This window comes from Mustela putorius, unplaced genomic scaffold (genome assembly GCF_011764305.1).
Source record: "Mustela putorius furo isolate JIRA1106 unplaced genomic scaffold, ASM1176430v1.1 tig00003853_pilon_pilon_pilon, whole genome shotgun sequence".
NCBI classification, from domain to species: Eukaryota; Metazoa; Chordata; class Mammalia; order Carnivora; family Mustelidae; genus Mustela; species Mustela putorius.
The window spans coordinates 62511564-62530491 of NW_025422005.1; the positions used below are offsets into that span (position 1 = coordinate 62511564).

Genomic DNA, 18928 nt, shown 5'->3' on the forward strand with positions numbered 1-18928 from the left:
GATACTAGAGACCTTTTAAAGCAAAATGTACAAGGCAGACATAATTAAAAGAAATTAATTAGTAGTTCTTGGTTACAAATTCATATGCTTTCACATGTGAACTTTTTGTCTTTATAAGCCTCAGGATGAAAGCCACTTGTGAGCAGTCTAAATTCCAGGATATTCGTTTCTAATAAATTTGGTATATACATCCAGTAGAAAATTATGGAGCCTTTAAAAATAGCATTCTATAGGGTGCTTGGGTGGCTCAGTTAGTTAAACGTCAGACTTTATTTTGGCTCAGGTCATCATCTCACATGAGACTGAGCCCTGTGTTGGGGGAATAAAAGGTCCATGCTCAGCAGGGAGTCTGCTTGCGATTCTCTCTCTCTCTCTCCCTCCTGCTGCCACTCCCCTCCCTTTGAAATAAATAAATAAATCTTTTAAGAAACAGCATTCTTAAAGAATATTTAAAGAAATAGAAAAAAAGGGGCACCTGGGTAGCTCCATCGTTAAGCATCTGCCTTTGGCTCAGGTTATGATCCCAGCGTCCTGCAGTCGAGCCCAGCAACGGGCTCCCTGCTCCATGGGAAGCCTGCTTCTCCCTCTACCTCTCCCCCTGCTTGTGTTCCCTCTCTTGCTGTGTGTCTCTCTCTCTATGTCAAATAAATAAATAAAACCTTTAGAAAAAAAAAAAGAAATGGAAAAACATTCATAATATACTTTTAATAAAAAATACACTAAACTTTATATATCATATGATCCCAATTATTTAAAACACATATACATAGGCATACATTAAATAATTTCTTTAGAAAAACTAAATTAGGTCCACGCTGTACAGTACAGCAGCCTATACTTCTTCTTTGTGGCACTCACTACAATGGTTATTATTACCTACTCTTTTGTTTTTTAAGATGTATTTATTTGAGAGAGAGAGAGAGAATGAGTGGGACAGAGGGAGAGAATCTCAAGTAGACTCCATGTTGATTGCAGAGCCTGACCCAGGGCTTGATCTCAAAACCCTGAAATCATGACCTGAGCTGAAACCAAGAGTCTGATATCTAACCAACTGAGCCACCAAGATACCCCCATTACTACCTATTCTATCAACAACTCTTAAGCTGCTTATCTTGTATACCTCAATATGTCCAGCACCCAGCAGTGTGATTGATCCATATTATGTACTCAATAAATATTTCTTAAACAAATTAAGGAAAAAATAACAAATCGAGAAAGACTGAATGATTTAAAGTTGTTAGGAGTTATTTGATAGAAGCGGTACTTTCTTCTTTTAAAAAATCATATGTTAAAAAAATAGAAAACAATTATCTTCTATAATAACAAAAAATCATTGGTAAAAGATGCCCATCTCCAAAAAGGACGTATTTATGATTTTTATTTATGTAAGATTTCCAGAATAGGCAAATCAATTAAAAAAAAAGATTAGTAGTCGCCTTGGGGTAGGGGATGGGGAGTGAATGCTAAAGAAATTTATTAATGAGATGAAAATATTCCAGGATTAGATTATATTGATGTTTACACAATTCTGTAAATATGCTAAAACCATTGAGCTGTGTACTTTAAATAGAACTATATAAAATGAAAGTCTATCTCAGTAAAGCTGTTTAAGATAGTCAGGTATTTTAAGTATTAGTAAAGATTATTTCATTACAAGGTTTTTTGTTTTGTTTCGTTTCTTTCAATTTGAACTCACAAACAGGCCTTCAGGGTTGTACCTCTGGATATGTTCTTAAATTTTATTTTTTCTTTTCTCATATTTCAACAAAAGACAGTAGAGACAACTTTACAACAAAGTGTGCGAATAGATATATTTCTTAGCTCATAAACCAGGTAGACATTCTTCTGGATTTACTACATTATTATTTGTACCCTCCTCCCCAATGCACACCAAACTTCCTAAAATAAAACATAAGTAACCCTCTTTTACATTGGAAAATATGCAGCATTTCACAAATAATAAACATGTGGATACTGAAGCTGTTGTTTTTTTCTTACTTTTTAGTTTACATGACTCTTGACCTTCATCTCCTAAAAATAATACATCCTTACAATGTAATAACTCTCCAGTCACTTTGCTCCAAGTTATCTAAATTCATCACAATACCTTCTTAAGATGGAAATTTATAGATAGTTTTCTCTTAGGAAGTAAGACATTTCTTTTAACTGCTGAAACTCTCTGACCACCTGTCAATTTCCTTCAGAGACTGGAGTGGAAGGTAATCTTGAGGTAACTGACGAAAATGCCACAGATTGGGGGTGATGATGCATGATACCAGCAGGACTGACTCCATCCTGTGAGGAGATGGAGCTGTGAGGGCAGTATACAAGGAGGTGGGCAGAGACACTGAAATGGCCCAGCCACTGAAATCATAAAGATCAGTTACTGCAACATACGAGGATAGACACAGAAAGCCATTTTTATCTGCACTCTAAATTTCAACTTTAAATTCTATACATTTAGGGGGATCTGGGTGGCTCAGTCATTAAGTGTCTGCCTTCCACTCGGGTCATGATCACAGGGTCCTGGGATGGAGCCCCACATCTGGCTCCCTGCCGGCGGGAAGCCTTCTTCTCCCTTTCCCACTCCCCCTACTTGTGTTCCTCTTATGGCTGTCTTTTTCTCTATCAAATAAATAAAATATTTAAAAAATAAAAATAAATAAGTGTGATACATTTAAACTCAATAAATTTAAATTCTTTAAATTTTATACTCTAATTTTGACTTCAAATTTCAACCTCTTCAGCTTCTTAATGTGATACCACATAAAGTCAATAAATTATGAGCACTTGGTTATATGATTATATTTAAGAGATAATAATATTATCATGATGAAACACTTTCAAAATAGGAGTGAGAAGACAAATTTCAAACTCACTTACACTTGCTTAATTTAAGAATACTTTTTAAGACTAAATTCTGAAATTGTGCTGCTTTAGCTTCTATGCATGCTAACCCTGGGGGCTTCCTCTACTAAGAGATACAGATGGATGGATGTATAGGATATAATAGAAAAGGGAAATAAGAAAAAGGGAGAGAGTAATATAACTATGAATTTCAACTGGCTGAAATTGAAGACTATTTAGGACATAAGGTAATTTGGGTCTGAAAGATTTATAAAATAAAATAGTTAAGAGTTAGAAGTTAAAATTGCACCATGATCTGAAAAGATATATATGCACCCATATGTTTACTACACCATTATTTCTGATAGCCAAATTATGGAGGCTCCCTGAGTGTCCATGGGTAGAAGAATGGACAAGGAAGAAGTGATATATATATATATATATATATATATATATATATATATATATATATTTGGGTCTGAAAGATTTATAAAATAAAATAGTTAAGAGTTAGAAGTTAAAATTGCACCATGATCTGAAAAGATATATATGCACCCATATGTTTACTACACCATTATTTCTGATAGCCAAATTATGGAGGCTCCCTGAGTGTCCATGGGTAGAAGAATGGACAAGGAAGAAGTGATATATATATATATATGAAATAGAATATTATTCAGCTACAAAAAAGAATGAAATCTTGCTATTTGTAACAATATGGATGGATCTAGAGGGTATAATGTTAAGTGAAATAAATGAGTCAGAGAAAGATAAATACCATATGATGTCACTCAGACATGGAATTTAAAGACAAATAAAGAGACAAACCAGAAAACTAACTCTTAACTATAGAGAATAACCTGATGGTTACCAGAGGGGAGGTGGGTAGGGGGATGGGTGAAAAAAGTAGAGAGGATTAAAGTACACTTATCATGATGAGCACTGAGTTATGCACAAATTTGTTAAATCACTATATTGTACACCCGAAAATAATATAACACTGTATGTTCACTATACTGAAATTAAAATTTTTTTAAAAGTAACTAAGACGTACGTGCTTGATGTTATTATTTCTAGTAAGCAAGATATAGTAAGATTTTTTTTAAAACAGCACCATGATAACTAAAACAGATCATTTCCCACTTTGTATTATGCTTTCATACCTTGTGATCAGTCTGAAAGGGAGAAAGAGGGAGGGAGGGAGGGAGAACACATGCTATTTTAAGCATATGCTGTTTTTCAAATATCCATCATTTACTGAAAAAGAAGTCCTAACTCTGTCCTATTTAAGACAACACTGTTTTATGTTCAAGTTTGTCTGACGGGGAGAAGGGCCAAGGGTTTTTAAATTATAATTCAGCAATATATCCCCAAGCTGAGTTGTCCTGACATAGGGTCACAGAGGTTGAAACACAATAATATCCAAGCCATTAATAGAAAGCTATCATAAATTCAAAATGTGATATATGTACAGCAATAAACCCTGCTCAGCCTTACACTAGGACACAAAAGAAGACAACAAGAACAGAGTAGGGGGTAGTGCCCACATTTCAGACAACATGGTAGGCATACTCTGAAATGCTGCACTGAAGTTGGAAGAGGCAACCACATAATAATTCTTTTAACAACTATTCACAAATAGAGTAGTTTAAAAAGCCAGCCAAACAAACAACAAACAAACAAGTCTAAGGGCGGAGAAATGGTGTAAGCTCTAGAACTATATAAGCATTGGGGCAGAGTGCAGACCAGACTGATGTAGGCATCAAGGATCCCCTATCATTTCTAATTCTGTAAAACTGAGGAAAATCACAACTTCTCCCTGTTTCATTTCTTCTTCCAGAATGTGGGTCTGCCTGACTTGCCTCTCAAGGCCATGTTACAGTGGTCAAAAAGCTATTATTCATGAAAATGTTGTCTTTTTTAAGATTTTATTCATTCATTTGACAGAGACAGAGCAAGAAAGGGAACACAAGCAGAGGGAGTGGGAGAGGGAGAAGCAGGCGCCCCACTGAGCAAGGAGCCCGATGCAAGGCTCAATCCCAGGACCCTGGGACCAAGACCCAAGCCGAAGGCAGACGCTTAATGACTGAGCCACCCAGGTGCCCCTCGTGAAAATGTTTTAAAAACCACAGACTACTGTAAAGCCTAAACTGTCACACTCTGAAGTTAAAAATAGGTTAAGAATAGATGAGAACTTCCTGTATCTCACATCCAGTCTCTTTTTTCTTTCCTTGTCTAGTATCTTCTGGAGGAAACGTGATTCTGTCATAGTGTCTCTCTGCTTTTCCTTTCAAAAACCTCCACGGTCAGCAGTGTCCACTATTTAAGAGAAACCTAAATAAAACTAGCTTTAGTTCAGCCTTGCTTCCTGAAATAATCATAGTTAAGGTTCTAAGTTGAGTTTAGCGGCTGAACTCCAGCCAAACCTCCTTCTCCTGTGTTAGGAGGGAAGAGTCAGCCAGATTCCTTCTATCGGCCCGTCATCACTTGGACTAAACTGGCAGAAGTGGTGGAGTGACTCTGGGAAGTATTAGTGGATGATATTCTCCCCAGTCTGTCCTCTCCCTTCTCACTAGCCCTATGTTTATGTGTTAGAACCTGTCCCCATCAAGGTGGAATGAAGCCACATATGCAGAGCTTGAAGACGGCTTTCTTATTCTCAACAAACAGCTTTTGAAATAGAAGATTAAAAGAGGGATCAACACTACTTTCAGTGACTTAAATTGTGTTTCCTTCATTCATTTGTCAATGCCCTGGAGTCTGACTCCTGTTCTTTCTTCAACATGTGAGCCCTCAACATTGAGGAAAAGCAGAGAGAGCAGCTTTTGAAAGTAGTTAGATGGAAAGGTGATCAGCCCCCCTTCGTTTGCTTCTCCTTTAAGCCCTGTGCAGACCCATAAGCAGATGGTTATGATAACCCAATATAAGTATAGGGGGAAACCAGCACATATTGAGCACCCACTGTGTACCAGGACCTGAACTGCAAGTTTCAATACATTTATTTCACACAGCCAATCCCATTTACAGATGATAAAAATAAATAAGAACTATCTTGGTAACAATCAAACAAATCCCAAATGATTACCAAAAACTCACCAGCGACAAAACACTTCTTTTTCTGATTGTTGGCCTGTGTAGCTATAGTGGGTACCTGACAGTACTTACATGAGGCAGCAGGACCCGAGGATAAGACTGACAACAGACAGACTTAAGCTCAAATTCCTATTCAATCATTTTTAATCAGGTAACCTTGAACAAGGAACTTTTACCATTTATTATTACCAGTGGGCTAAACAGACAATTCTTTACCAGAAAAACTAAGAGCTTAGGACAAATAAGCTAGATAAGGGGGAATAGAAACATTTATTATTTCTAAGCCAGTGGTTCTCAATGGAGAGTTATTTTGCCTCCCAAGGGATATCTGGCAATACCTAGAGATTGTGTTGATTGTCACAACTGGGGTGGGAGTGCCATTGGAGGTAGTAGGTAAAAGCCAAAGGTGCTACTACAATGCACAGGCAGCCCTCTACAAAAAGAACTTTCTGGGCTAAAATGTTAATAGTGCCAATATTGATAAATCCTTCCAAAGGGAAGGCAAAGCAGAGAAATTTGTTGAGTCCAGTTTAACAGTACAGTGTTTTACTTATTTAACAGAAATACAAACAAGGCAATACTTAGAACCTCAAAAATACTCGTACACATTGATCCAGTCACTTCACTTTTAGAAATCTATCCTGATGAAATAAGAAGAAAAGCACCTAAAGATTTATGCAAGAGTAGATAGATTAGAAAATTAAAAATAGCAAGTGGCCAATTGCAGGTACAGTGATGATAGGGTGATTATATAATTTATCTTCTAAACTGAAATGACTCTGGGTGTAAAAGGGGGTGCTTTAATAATTTTGCAAAGACGACAGTCATAAATAAGAACTGCCCTGGACAAAGCAGGATATATGGCCCCCTGGTGTAAGGGAATAGGGAAATAAAGTATGCCACATCCTAATTATGAAATGGCAAACAGCCAGCAAAAAAAAACTTTAAAGAATATTTAACAGCATACATAGTAAAGATAATGATATAATACGAACTATAGATCTATGTGTCTGTTTTTGTGCCAGTACCATGCTGTCTTGATGATGACAGCTTTGTAGTAGAGCTTGAAGTCCGGAATTGTGATGCCACCAACGTTGGCTTTCTTTTTCAATATCCCTTTGGCTATTCGAGGTCTTTTCTGGTTCCATATAAATTTTAGAATTATTTGTTCCATTTCTTTGAAAAAGATGGATGGTACTTTGATAGGAATTGCATTAAATGTATAGAGAGCCCAGAAATAGACCCTCAAATCTATGGTCAACTAATCTTCGACAAAGCAGGAAAGAATGTCCAATGGAAAAAAGACAGCCTTTTCAATAAATGGTGCTGGGAAAATTGGACAGCCACATGCAGAAAAATGAAATTGGACCATTTCCTTACACCACACACAAAAATAGACTCAAAATGGATGAAGGACCTCAATGTACGAAAGGAATCCATCAAAATCCTTGAGGAGAACACGGGCAGCAACCTCTTCGACCTCTGCCGCAGCAACATCTTCCTAGGAATAACACAAAAGGCAAGGGAAGCAAGGGAAAAAATGAACTACTGGGATTTCATCAAGATCAAAAGCTTTTGCACAGCAAAGGAAACAGTTAACAAAATCAAAAGACAACTGACAGAATGGGAGAAGATATTTGCAAACGACATATCAGATAAAGGACTAGTGTCCAGAATCTATAAAGAACTTAGCAAACTCAACACCCAAAGAACAAATAATCCAATCAAGAAATGGGCAGAAGACATGAACAGACATTTCTGCAAAGAAGACATCCAGATGGCGAACAGACACATGAAAAAGTGCTCCATATCACTCGGCATCAGGGAAATACAAATCAAAACCACAATGAGATATCACCTCACACCAGTCAGAATGGCTAAAATCAACAAGTCAGGAAATGACAGATGCTGGCGAGGATGCGGAGAAAGGGGAACCCTCCTACACTGTTGGTGGGAATGCAAGCTGGTGCAGCCACTCTGGAAAACAGCATGGAGGTTCCTCAAAATGTTGAAAATAGAACTGCCCTATGACCCAGCAATTGCACTATTGGGTATTTACCCTAAAGATACAAATGTAGTGATCCAACGGGACACATGCACCCGAATGTTTATAGCAGCAATGTCCACAATAGCCAAACTATGGAAAGAACCTAGATGTCCATCAACAGATGAATGGATCAAGAAGATGTGGTATATATACACAATGGAATACTATGCAGCCATCAAAAGAAATGAAATCTTGCCATTTGCAACAACATGGATGGAACTAGAGCGTATCATGCTTAGCGAAATAAGTCAAGCAGAGAAAGACAACTATCATATGATCTCCCTGATATGAGGAAGTGGTGATGCAACATGGAGGCTTAAGTGGGTAGAAGAAGAATAAATGAAACAAGATGGGATTGGGAGGGAGACAAACCATAAGTGACTCTTAATCTCACAAAGCAAACTGAGGGTTGCCGGGGGGAGGGGGTTTGGGAGAAGGGGGTGGGATTATGGACATTGGGGAGGGTGTGTGCTTTGGTGAGTGCTGTGAAGTGTGTAAACCTGGTGATTCACAGACCTGTACCCCTGGGGATAAAAATATATGTTTATAAAAAATAAAAAATTAAAAAAAAAAATACGAACTATAAAAGGCTGGATATAAAACTTATGTATCAAATTTTGTAATATATATACTTATAGGCTTTGAAAGAAGAATGGAAAGAAACACACCGAATTGTTAACCCTGGTTTACTATCTGTTGAGATTATAGCTGGGATTGTTTTTCTCTATATTCAAAATTGCTATAATCGTTTTTTAAAATTAGGACGGAGTCCTGCTTCTTTAGAAAGAAATACAAGAGCCAGCTGATGAGAGACAGTTATTCTTCACAGAAGAATGCCAGCAAATAAATGTTGAAGAAATTATATATAAATTAGAAAAATCACAACTTTTGCAATTCCTAATGATATAGTTGTTTCAGGCAAGGAGTTTTATTGGACACTGAAACACTTTTAGCACATACACTAAAATTGGAACGATACAGAGATTAGCATGACCTCTGCAGAAGAATGACACAAAAATTTGTGAAGCATTCCATATTTTTTTTTAAATAATAAAATCTTTAGGTGAAAGATTGCTGGTTATCCACAAAGTTTCAGGGTATTATCTCACAGGGTTCTTGCCATTCGTAAAGAGAAAAAAATATGCCTTCTCAATGAAGAGATCTGGTGATTTCATATTACCCAAATTATCAAACAATATAATTTTAGTGGAAAAACTAGCATTACATGCCTTTTGCAGTAACATAATATGAAATAAGGACATAATCTGCATAATATTTTGCTAATTTGTTTAGCTTGGGGCGTCTGGGTGGCTCAGCGGGTTAAAGCCTCTGCCTCGGCTCAGGTGATGATCCCAGGGTCCTGGGATTGAGCCCCACATTGGGCTCTCTGCTCAGCCGGGTGGCTGCTTGTCCCCTCTCTCTCTGCCTGCCTCGCTGCCTACTTGTGATCTTGGTCTGTCAAATAAACAAATAAAATCTTTAAAAAAAAAATGTTTAGCTTGAATCTAATCAACCTATTAGATCTACTTTTTGATTTTGAAGGATATCCAGAGAATATCAGAAGTAGGAAAGCACCACCAAATGAGAGAAATCAGGTAAATGCAGAATGTGGGAAATTCCAAAAGACAACTGTCCTGCAATGTCCTCAAAAAGTCAAAGTTATAAAGAAAGAAATTGAGACTTCTAGATTAAAAGACACTGGAGAGACATAGAAGTCAATTACAATCTCTGAATCCTCTTTGAATACTGGCTTTTAAAAAGGAGATCTAAAAAGCATTTGTTGGGGTGCCTGAGTGGCTCAGTGAAAGCACCTGCCTTCAGTTCAGGTCACGATCCCAGGGTCCTGAGATAGAGCCCCACACATTGGGCTCTCTGCTCAGTGAGGAGCCTGCTTCTCCCTCTCTCTTATCCTTCCCCTTCCTGCCACTCATGCTGGCTCCTGCTCTCTCTCAAATAAATAAATAAAATCTTAAAAAATAATAAAAATCATTTGTGGACAATTGAAAAAATTTGAAAATAACCTATTGTCATTATATATATTTAATTCTCTTAAGTCTGTTGATAATATTATGGTTATATAAAACATTTATGGTGAATACCACAATGTCTGCAGCTTATTTTTAAGGCATTCAGAAAAAATATATATACTTATAGTTATTTAAAGCAAATATGGCAAAATATAAACAACTACTGAATCAAGGTAATGAGTACGTAAGTGCTCATATTGTATTATTCTTTGAGGTTTTCTGATATTTGGAAAATGCTTAAATATAAAATTAAGGGAAAATTTGGAAGTTACATTTGAAGTCATATAATTACATTTAAAGTAATATAATTAGTAATTCCAGAGTTGACCGCTGTCTTTCCAGGACCAGATACAAAACAGTTGCAGAACCCGCGACAGCCTGCAGAGGATTCAGAATCCTCCGCATTGCCTAAGACCAGCTCTTCATGTTCCATTTCCATTGATTCCCTCAGTTCCTGTGATTTATTTCAGTTGCCTTCCTGTCCCTCAGGTGCTACCACCTTCTCCGCCTGCTCCGTCTTTTGTGGTCCTTGTTCCCCAAGCATAATGAGAATAGAGCATAAATTAATCAGGCACACCCAGGCTTTGAATCCTGCCGCTAACATACAATTTCAAAAGAACCATTGCTCTCTCTGGAAAATTTCTATCTCTGAGAATGCTGTGGACTGAATGCTCCTGGTCCTCTCCAAATGCATATGCTGAAACCCTAATCCCCAAAGTGATGGTATTTGGAGATGAAGCCCTCGAGTGGTAATTAGGTCATCAGGGTGAAGCCATCATGAAGGGATTAGTCTGTGTCTGTCTGTCTGCCTGCCTTTCTGTCTGCCTCTCTCTCTCTCTCTCACACACACACACACAACTATAAGGCAGCTGTCTACAAGACTTCTTGTAGAAGCCAAGAAACAAGTGAAATAGGCTTCTGGTAAATTTTGAAGTTTTTAGCCTCCAGAACTGTGAGGAATAAGTCTTTTTTTTTTTTTTTCTTTTGACAGACAGAGATCACAAGTAGGCAGAGAGGCAGGCAGGCAGAGAGAGAGGGAAGCAGGCTCCCCGCTGAGCAGAGAGCCTGGTGCGGGGCTCGATCCCAGGATCCTGGGATCATGACCCGAGCCGAAGGCAGAGGCTTTAACCCACTGAGCCACCCAGGCGCCCCCAGAATAAATCTTGTTTAAGCCACCCAGTCCATGATGTTTTGTTATAGCAGCCCAAAGGGTTTAAGACAAAGGATTTCCAGAGCATTCCCATTCCTCCAGCTCTCCACTTCACATCATGAGCACATCCTCTTTCCCACTTCCCCCCAAAAGGTTTAATAGGTTGGAAGTTCTTTTGCTAGGATTTCTGTACATCCTCTTGATGTTTTCCTTCATTTTACCTGGTAAGGGACAGGTGTGTCATACTCTAACACACAGAAAGCCAAGGAAGCCTTAAAAGTGGCCTACCTTGGGTGACTTGGGAAAAAAATACACAAAAGCAACATACTTTTTTATAAAGTATTTCTAAAGGCCTTGGACATCACTAATCCTAAAAGCAAGCATATCTGGTCCTATATGAAGATTCAAATTTCTCAATTTCTTGGCCACTTACTGGTTGGTAACATTTCCAAAGAACAATTTTATGTCTTTCATTTTACATTGATTTCTCTGTTTAGCAAGACTAAGCTTTTTGAAAGTTCTAAGACAAAGAATTCTTTTAATCTTGCTTTTTCTAAATCAATGTCTATAAGACCCTCTCAAAGATTCACCCTTACTATCCATTAGACACCTTTCAAGGCTGTGTCCTGACCTGTTGTGTCCTATGTTATATGGTTGTGATATTTTAGCACTTTTAGTTAGTCTTATATGAAATGTTTTTGTCATTTACCACCTTTGGTCTTTCTGTCATTTTTAAACTCTGAACTTCACTCTGTAATTTCTCAGCTTCTGTTTTGTACTTGACATTCATTATGTGCTTTTTGTGCCCTTAATTACTTGTTGCGCTTCGGGGTTGATTCATGTTGGTCTTTTCTAATTCTACTGTCTTGATTGCTGTACAGCAAGCCACTTCCCCTCCAAAAACATTGTTTGTCTTTAAACTGTGTTCTTTCTTTCCAGTGCTGGAAACTGAATTTTTTTCTACTTGTCCTTTTCAGGAAATCTCAGGCTATCCCTAGTTGTGATAACTGATATCTATTCACTAGAATCATAATTTCTTTTCTCTCGTCTATACTCGAGTTTGAAAAAGAAATTAGGCAGGAAGGAAGGGAGGAAAGGAAAAGAAATCACAAAGACAAAAGGTAGAAAATACATGGCAAGAACAGAAAAGACATTTACAGGAGAATATTCAGGAAGCAACAGACATAATAATTAACAAAGGTACAAGAAAGGAAAAATAAGAATGGTTTCTTAAATAAGTATAACATGGGAAATACAAAGTTAAAAATAATAAACACTTTATTCTTTTAAAGTAAGAATAAATAACTTTAGTGTCTAGTGTGTCAGAAAGCACCAGCCATTAAGAATGCTATCATTTGGGGGGCACCTGGGTGGCTCAGTGGGTTAAAGCCTCTGCCTTCGGCTCAGGTCATGATCCCAGGGTCCTGGGATTGAGCCCCACATCTGGCTCTCTGCTCAGCGGGGAGTCTGCTTCCCCCTCTCTCTCTGCCTGCCTCTCTGCCTACTTTTGATCTCTGTCTGTCAAAGGAATAAATAAAATCTTTATTTAAAAAAAAAAAAGAAGAAGAAGAAGAATGCTATCATCTGTGAAATACAGGCTACCATCTTCTCACATTTAAACCTCTGCAAGTCTCCCCATGAGAATGTTCTCATTCTCACCAGCATTCTCTCCCTCCCTCTAGTCTATTCTTTAGAATGCCCCCAGAGTCATTGTCCTAAAATGCACATCAAATAATTTCTCTGTTGGAAAACCTTTCAGTGGCTCTCTATTCCATCTATAATAAAGCCCAAATGTTTATGAAACCCTACATGCCAAGATTCTGTTTACTTTTCTAACCTCATTTCTACCATTTCTCCTTCTTCCCAAGATTTGTATGCTCTAGACAAAACATTCTTTAAGATCTTCCTCTGAGCTTTTGTGTATGCTTTTTTCCCCTGCCCAGAATGCTTCTTCTGCCCAACTCCTTTTGGTCCATCCAATGCTTAGTCATCCTTCATGTAGATGCCTCTGCCTCTCTGGCTTCGTCACTAAAAGCCAAGTATCCCCTTCTGTATACTATCATGGTTCCCTGTTATTTCTCCTCTCATGGCATATTATTGTGTTATATCATCTTGTTGATATATCTGCGTCACATGCTAGTCAGCATGCAAGGTGATAGCAATGGTGACATGTATCTTTTTCTTGCACTGGCATTCTAACACTTAGCACAGAACATGACCCCTAATAATACTTGATACTTTATTACCTTGATGTTGTACAAATATTTAAGTAATGGGATTGTCTAGTGACCCAAAGCTTAACTTAAATCCTTATTTCCAATGCTTGTTGAAAATCTTTCTAGAATAACTATTGGCAACCCTCAGCATGTATATTAAATAAGCATTATTAGTAAATTACCTTTGATATGTGGGACAATTGCTGCCTCTATTATCCCTTTCCTACCAATTCCAAGGGCTTGTAGTTGGGACAAGCCACCCATGCTATCCAAAGTTCAGCAGTTGGTGTTCCCATAGCACCCATCTAGACCTCTCCACCTGTCCAGAGGTAGTCATTCAGCTGCTACAAAATCCCCCGTCCCACTCCACTGCAGAGGCAGAATTGCCTAGTAAATGGCATCTCCCACCATTGTTATCCTGCCAATAGGACAGCTCAAGCATCTTAGAATTCCTTCCAAAGGCTGGCATTACATAATGCTTTAGTCTACTTTTCTGTCTTAGTAAATCTATTAAAATAAGAAAAACTTAATTTCTTTAGGATGACTTAATAGCTTATAAAATCTCAGATCACCATTCTAGTCATAGTATTATGGGAACTGTCAATTTTAGACATGGAGAAAAGTGGGCTGAAACTACACTAACATCTTCTAGAAGTTTCTGAAACCAAAGACTACTTTAATTCAATAAATTCTGCTTGATTTTTCAAAAATTTTCTTCCTTTCTCTTTAAAATTTCTTCTGAAAATGCAGGTAATTCTGTTAACTAAGGGTGCAGTAAAGAGAAACTGAGTTGAATCAGGTTTAAGATGTTTACATATCCAGAGGCACCTGGGTGGCTCAGTCAGTTAAGCATCCCACTCTTGATTTCAGCTCAGGTCCTGATCTCAGGGTTGTGAGATGCAGCCATGTGTCAACTCCATGTTGGGCATGGAGCCTGTTTTAGATTCTCTCTATCCCTGCCCTTCCCCTTTCCCTCTCTAAAAAACAACAACAAAAAGGCTTATATATCTAAATTTATCCATTAAAGAGAAAAAATCCTAAGAAAAAGCATACTGGCATCATAAGTAGAAATAACCGTACTTCCTTGATTTTGCAAGAAATGACGTTTTTTATGTCAGGAAAAGGGAATAAAAAGTAAAGCTTCTGGGGCACCTGGGTGGCTCAGTGGGTTGAGCCTCTGCCTTCGGCTCAGGTCATGGTATCAGGGTACTGGGATCGAGTCCTGCATCTGGGTTCTCTGCTCAGCAGTGAGCCTGCTTCCCCCTCCCCCTCTGCCTGCCTCTCTGCCTATTTGTGATCTCTCTCTCTCTCTGTCAAATAAATAAATAAAATCTTTTTTTTTTAAAGTAAATCTTTTGAAAGGACAGATCCAAATCAAAAATAATTTATATTGCTTTATTAACAGAAAGAAAAAAATTAAAAGTGATGTTGCTACTGCCTACAGTAAGGGTATCATTGAGAAGGTATTTTCATTCCTCTTACCATGAAGAGCAGGAAGTATACTGCTACAAAAAAAAAAAAAAAAAAGAAAGAAAAAGAAAAAGTGAAACTTAATGTCAAGGATACATAAAACAAAGCACTATCCAAAATATAGGTAGTTTATTGGTGAGTGTGATTTAAAATCAAATGCTTTCTGAGTTAAAAAATGCAGGATAATCAACATGTCAGTGTTAAAATGGGCCATAAATTTTCAAAAAAGGCATCAATGGAAATAAACTTTGAAAAACCAATTTTGGACTGTCCTAAGTCCAAAACAACCTTAGTTCTAAAATGTATATGTTCATCTGCTGCTTTTCATTTTTGACTATAAATTTGCTGACAGATTATGTGGTTCGTAATTGTCAATCAAATTTCTTTTTGTCTTCTTTGTTCACCTAGTAATCACTCATCCCCGATTTCACTGCTACACACAAACTAAAATTCAGTATGTTACCAGTGACCCTAACATTTTCCAGGGTCTCCTCCTCATTTTCATTAAACATCATAACCAGCAACTAACTCTTAAAATTTTCCCCAGACCAGCACTAACAGAACCCATGAATCTATCCTATGATGCATCCAGATGGGTTTCAGCCAGTGAAAGTGAGTCAGAAGTGAAAGGACATACCCCGGCCAGTGACAGAAAGAGTGGGCATCTATTAAATTTAGGAGTAAGACCATTTCCTGCCTAGGGGCTAGAATATCTTATGTCTGAGACCCTAAATATCACAAAGGCATTTTACAACTTTACCAAGATGTGCTACACAAAATGGTAACATGGAAAGATGACCCCCAAACACATTCCATGGTGTATGTAATACAGTTTTTCTCTTGGTGACTCAGAAAGTACATTAGCATATTAAAAGATAAAAGAAGTCTGCCCATAAAGAAACTTGTTTAACATTGTTTAACCTGGGATTTGCTAAATCTTTTTGACCTATTAAGATCCCAGAGAACCAGTAATCTCAAGGAATAGGCTTAAGGAAAAGCTGACCTGACCAGCCATTCATATTTGCAGGGTTTTTTGATCCCATGGGGCTCCCCTGTAAGTCCAGCACTGGTCATAGGATGTCTTAGAGCAGTGCTTCTTAAACTTATATGTGCATGCATCTCGATTGTATGTGCACATATGATCTTGTAAAAATGTAGATGCTGACTCAGTAGGTCTGAGCTGGGGCTGGAGAGTCTGCACTGCTGAGAAGGCTTCAGGTGATGCTGATGCTGCTGGTCTCTATCACATGCTGAGTAGCGAGGCTCTACAGAACCACAGCGGTAAGAAGATCATCACATCTCTAGTCTCTTTATCTTTTCCTTCCTAATAATAAATCCTCCTAAAATATTACTTTCAGGGTGCCTGGCTGGCTCAGTGTGAAGAGCATGGGACTGTTGACCTCAGGGCTGTAAGTTTGAGCCCCACATTGGGGGGTCAAATGACACTTTTAAATGACACCCTTTAAAAGTAACGTCCTTCCAGGGCACCTGGGTGGCCCAGTCAGTTAAGTGTCCAACTTGTGATTTCAGCTCAAGTCATGATCTCATGGGTTGTGGGATGGAGACTGCCATCAGGCTCCACACTCAGGAGGGAGTCTGCTTGAGATTCTCTCTCTCTCCCTCGCCCTCTGCCCTTCCCCCCCACTCACGTATACTCTCTCCCTCTCTCTGGATATGAATAAATAAATCTTTAAAAAAACAAAAACTTTACAAAAAATAAATATTACTTCCAATATATATTCCTTGCTGGTCAAAAAATTTTAGTGGTCCCCCATTCATTTCAACATTAGTAACTCAACAGTAGATATCTATTGAAATTGTACTCTGTGCTAAATAGATACAGAGCCCCTGACTTTATACTGTTGAGTACCAAGTAGGTGAGTAAAAAACAATGTGCAGAATGCTAGGAACCAAAACAAGAAGGGAAGAGCTACTTTTTTGAGACCTTGATTTCCTTATCTATAAAATGAGGGTTTGGGGTGCCTGGGTAGCTCAGAGGGTTAAAGCCTCTGCCTTCGGCTCAGGTCATGATCCCAGGATCCTGGGATTGAGCCCCACATAGAGCTCTACTCCGCAGGGAGCCTGCTTTCTCCTCTCTCTGCCTGCCTCTCTGCCTACTTGTGATCTCTGTCTGTCAAATAAATAAATAAAATCTTTAAAATGAGGGCTAAACCAGACCAGTGGTATTTAACCCTCCATGTATCTTGCAGTCATGGACATCATCCTATTAGAGAGTCTCAGCCCAGACCAATGAAAATACAAGCTGTCAGTACACCTTCAACAGGGAACGGGCAGTTCTCAAAAACTCCCCAAGTGATTCTAAGGTGCAGCCAAGTTTGAGAACGACTGGACTAAATGATTCCCAAAGTGCTGCCCAGGTATCAACAACACCCAGAAACTTGTTAGAATGAGAAGTCTCAGGCCTCACCACAGACCTACTGAGTCAGAAACTCCGGGGACAGGGTAAAGAAACCTGGGTTGTGGTTTTACGGTTTTGGTTTTGTTTTTATGTATGTATGTATGTATTTATTTTTAGAGAGAGAGACAGGCAATGAGAATAGGAGTAAGAAGAGCACAGGGAGCTACTCTTCAAGCAGATTCCCTTGCTGAGCAGGAGCCCTATGCAGTGTTCAGTTCAATCTCACAACCCATGAGATCATGACCTGAGCTGAAACCAAAAGTCAGTTGTCTAACCAACTAAACCACTCAGACACCCCAGAAACCTGGGTTTTAACCGGCTCTCCAGGTGATTCTCCAGGTGAAAACCACTGGATTAGACAACTAGTAGATTTCCCTCTGGCTCTAAAATAGAATCATTCTTGGACCTCAAACAGGCTTTTCAAGGACTTTTGTTATCAGGTCTTAAACAGACTAACAGTATAAGCTCTTCCCAGATTTAAATCTTTAATTGCTGTGCATTCTTAAGGAATTATTATAGCTGTCTGTGTTTCATGTTCTCATCTATAAAATGAGGATAATAATAGTACCTATTGTCACAGAGTTGCTGTGAAAATTCAATGATTTTGTGTATGTAACTGACTTAGCAGAATGCCTGCGATGTATTTCAGGTCATTACCCAATTGTCACTCTTGCAGGGAGGACTTCATGGCCACTCTGTCCAAAATCACAACCCACCTTTACCATTCCCTTTTTCCCCTCCCCTGGTTTATTTTTGCCTTTGCAATTATTATTCTCTAACATATAACATATATCCACTAATTGCTTTATTATCTGCCTTCTCTCACTAAGATGTAGGTTTTATAAAATCAAGGATTTTTGTCCATTTGTTAAGAGCTATATTCCCAGTGACTAGTCAGGGTCTGGTACATTGCATGTACTCAACTGGTGCAATAAAGGAACGAATAAATGTTAATGATTATCAATATTAATATTATAGCAATCCAAATATTTCTTATTGAAAAACAATAGCTTATACTTCCCATTTACTGTTCCAAATTATGCTTATATATTATTACATGCTTTATTCAAATTCTGTCCCATACCTAACAATGCCTTCCTATTTAACTTCTGCTCATTTTAGACCCTGATCAAATTCTATTTCTTTAATATTCCCTGACAATTCTGATGACTAACTCTCTGAATGTCTACAGTGTTACTGTCTATACTATACAATAGCACTTAACTTATCTTAATTAATTACCAATGGAAAGAGCAACTTTACTGAAATTTAAATATACTGAGAGAGGCTGCATCCGTCATACAATAAGCATTCATGAAAACTGACAGAGGAAGGAGTCCTCAAAGGAATCCCAGGAAAAATTCACCATTAATTAGCCATGTAGTCCTCAAATAACAAAAACAGTGCTCTACATTTTACAAAGTACCTTTAAATACATCAGTTCAGGGAATGAAAATTAGTGGCTTTCTGGCCCCCAGTCTTCCTGTCATCTATGTCTGGAAGAGGCCCAAATCATCCCCAATGTGGCCCTCTAGGCAGCCATTACCAGTTGGTCAGACCTAGCAGACAAGGGGACACCTATTTCCATCCTAACTTAGTCTAACCCCCCTGGTTCTAAAAGCAAAGAAAACTGATGCCAAGAGATTTAAATTGACTTGT

General features: G+C 38.2%; 1 protein-coding gene and 1 pseudogene across 3 annotated transcripts in view; one reads left to right on the forward strand and one right to left on the reverse strand.

Moving 5' to 3' along the window:
• SLC44A5 (solute carrier family 44 member 5) overlaps positions 1-18928 on the reverse strand; it is a 393241-nt gene that overhangs the window by 309173 nt on the left and 65140 nt on the right. The gene's annotated exons all lie outside the window — the stretch shown is intronic.
• LOC123387399 lies at positions 8931-9028 on the forward strand (annotated as a pseudogene).